This window comes from Macaca fascicularis, chromosome 13 (assembly GCF_037993035.2).
Source record: "Macaca fascicularis isolate 582-1 chromosome 13, T2T-MFA8v1.1".
Classification (NCBI taxonomy): Eukaryota; Metazoa; Chordata; class Mammalia; order Primates; family Cercopithecidae; genus Macaca; species Macaca fascicularis.
Window position 1 is genome coordinate 112,336,143 of NC_088387.1, and position 3,523 is coordinate 112,339,665.

Sequence of the window (3,523 nt, forward strand, 5' to 3'; positions counted from 1 at the left end):
ACTTTGGGGCGTTTTATGCTGCAAGTATTGAAAAGCATAAACCTCCCCAACCCAACCCGTGGCTGCTGTGAGGAAGAACCACAAACTGAGTGGCTCAGAGCAACACAAACGTGTCCCCTCACACACTGGAGGCTAGAAACCTGACATACAAACGTCCACACGGCTGTGATCCTGCTGAAGGCTCCAGGGGAGGACCCTTCCTGACTTTTGTAACTTCTGGTGTCATCAGCAGCCATGGCGTTCCCTGGCTTGCAGGTGCCTCCCTCCAGTCCCTGCCTCCCTGTGTGGCTCTCTCCCTGTGTGTGTTGTCTCTGTCTCTTCTCCTCTTCATATGACATCAATCTTTTTTGGAGTTAGGGCCTGCTCTACTCCAGTATGACTCCATCTTAAGTAATCACATCTGCAATGACCCTATTTCCAAATAAGGTCACACTCTGAGCTTCTGGGAAGAACATGAATTTTGGGGGGACACTCTGCAATCCAATGCACCCAATAATATCATTCAAGATAAAAACAATCATCAACTTTATAAGAAGCGTAAGAAAAGTCCAGAAGGCTTCTAATTTTTTTCTTATGATGACTTTGATTTTTAAAAACAATTTTTGGCTGGGTGCGGTGGTTCATGCCTGTAATCTCAGCATTTGGGAGGCTGAGGCAGGAGGATCATTTGAGGCCAGGAGTTTGAGACTAGCTGGGGCAACATGGCAAAACCATGTCTCTACTGAAAATAGAAAAAATAGCTGGGCATGGTGGTGTGAACCTGTAGCTGGTGTGAACCAGCTACTTGGGAGGCTGAGACAGGACAATCCCTTGAACCCAGGAGGCAGAGGATGCAGTGAGCCGGGATCTAGCAAATACACTCCAGTCTAGGTGACAGAACTCCATCTAAAAAAAAACCCAAACAATTTTTACCAGGAAAAAAAAAATGTTTTCAGTGTTGTTGCTGGCCTTGCTGGGGCCCTAAGTGCATGCTCACTCAGCCTCTTGGAAGCCATCATGGGGGAATGATGACACTCCAGGAAACTGTGTCCTCTCAGTAAGCAGCCCCAGGCAGGTGGTAGTAGAGCAGTTTCCACAACCCCTTTTCCTGGGACCCTGCTCGTCCCAACACCACCCCACCTCATTGAGGACTGCTGGCCCGGCTTTCTCACTGTTCGCGTGTTGCCAGCGAACGACGGTCTCTCAGACCCCATCTGTGGCTGCAGGTGATGTGCCAGTCACAGACCCCTGGCCCCAGCTGGACATCTGGAACTTAGGACCAAGACATGTCAGCTCAGTCTTAACTAATAACTTGAGTAGAGAAGCTGCATTTCTTTTCTTTTCTTTTCTTTTTTTTTTTTTTTTGAGACAGAGCTTTGCTCTAGTCACCCAGACTGGAGTGCAGTGGTGAGATCTCGGCTCACTGCAAGCTCCACCTCCCACATTCAGGTGATTCCCCTGCCTCAGCCTCCCGAGCAGCTGGGACTACAGGCGCCTGCCACCAGGCCCGGCTAATTTTTTGTGTTTTTAGTAGAGACAGGGTTTCACCATGTTGGCCAGGCTGGTCTTGAACTCCTGAAGTCAGGTGATCCACCCGCCTCAGCCTCCCAAAGCATTGGGATTACGAGAAGCTAAATTTTGGGAGCATTTGTGACTACATGTCATGCCACATAGACAGAGAAGGAGGAAAATCTCATCTCCAGGAAAAGAAAAATGCATATTCACAAAGAGGAGCCAGGACGAGACATAGGTGGAGCCGAACCACGATTTCCCATCGCTCCTGAAAACCAGCTCAGTTCTTACCCTCAGATTCTGGGAGATACCCCCAAATCCTTACAAGAATTCCCCTTTGCAGCTTGAAGATGGATTTCTGGAACCTGTAACTAAAATAGTCCCAACAACTGACCCCACCCATAAACCAAGGACAGGTGCAGGCCAGAGGCAGAGCTGAGTGCCTCCTCCAAGTGGTGTCTCAGAGGTTCCTGAGATGGCCCCAAGTGAAGTACAGCAAAGGAAACCTCAGGACAAGACATGTCCCAATCCATCACTGGAGCCTGAGGTCCTCTTTCTGGTAAAACATGTGAGGCAGGTGCTACTCTTCTCCTTCCTGTATGGATGAGAAGGGCTCAAAGGGTTAAGTAACATGATTGAGGTAACACCAAGGTGAGTACATTTGCCTTAGTCCATTTGCATTGCCATAAAGGATATACCTGAGACTGGGTAACTTACAAACAAAAGAGGTTTCTTTGGCTCATGGTTCTGCAGACTGTACAACAAGCACGGTGCCAGCATCTGCCTCTGGTGAGGGCTTCAGGCTGCTTCCACTCACAGCAGAAGGCAAAGGGAAGCTGGTATGTGTAAGGATCACATGCGGAGAGGGAAAGCCAGAGAGAGGAGGGGGATATGCCAGGCTCTTTAAACAACCAGCTTTTGAGGGAACTAATAGAGTGAGAAGCTACTCATTATAACAAGGACAAGGACAGTACCAAGACCTTCATGAGGGATTTGTCCCCATGATGCAAACACCTCCCATAAGCCCCCACCTCCAACATCTGGGATCAAATTTCAACATGAGGTTTCAGGAGACAAATATCCAAACCACAGCAGCATTACAGCCAGAATTCCAGGTGTGGCTGACCCCAGCTGGTGTATCTGTTGTTGTTTACACACGTTACACCCACGAGTCATCATTCATGCCACCTACTACCAGTGGACAATGACCTCGTGGCGCAGGTACCATCAATGCTCCATCCGGCCACTGCAGAGACAGGTGAGCTTGAAAAGGGGCCACCATGGCCACAAATCAGAAAATGTGGGATCAGAAATGGAACTGCGGGATACAATTCTTTGGCATAGAAAGGGCCAGGCAAAATTATGACACAGTGCATTAATAATTAATTAGTGCTTAATCATGAGCTCTACATAGCAGTTCATTACCCAAGGACACTCCCCATTGTAACTGTAGCAGATGGGTCTGGGCAGGCAGCCCTGCCAGCCTCTTTTGAGGCTCACCAGTGACTTTGAGGCTCCCCTTCCAGGGCTAAGGTCACTAACCTCCCCTAGACCTGGTGACCAGAAGCCAGTGTAAGAGGTCCCCAAGAACAGGGGTGATCTGACTCACCCTGGAGAAATTTAAGACATGCTGGGAAGGCAGCGCCCTTGCTTAAAAATAACTCCTCAGCTTTCTGCAGTGGCGGTACCATAGCCAATGAGGTTTGCCTGAGGCGTGATTATTGCTAATTGAAAACTTTTCCCAATACCTTGCCATGACAACTTGAAATATAGTTGGCATCGAGAATTTTTGAGACTCTCTACAGAGGCTGAACAACCAAAAAAACAAAAATTTAACTCCTTCTCAGCTTCACTTTGGCACAATGCCAGAGACCTCTATTAAGTTGTGCACATTTGTGCAGCTCCCCACCCCCAACTTCAAATACAAATGCCCATCAGGGAGCTAAAACCTTCTGCATTCGTTGGTTGTAGGAGTTCCCCACCAGGATGTGAGTGTTGAGGGTGTAGGGGCAGGAACCATACGTGAGTCTTT

At 48.5% G+C, this 3,523-nt stretch overlaps 1 non-coding gene across 1 annotated transcript; it reads left to right on the plus strand.

Annotated features, from left to right (window-relative positions):
- The first annotated feature begins 3,158 nt into the window (after positions 1-3,158).
- On the plus strand, positions 3,159-3,299 carry LOC123568555 (U4 spliceosomal RNA). The gene has a single exon (XR_006691918.2). It is a non-coding gene; the product is annotated as a U4 spliceosomal RNA (small nuclear RNA).
- The last annotated feature ends 224 nt before the right edge of the window (positions 3,300-3,523 follow it).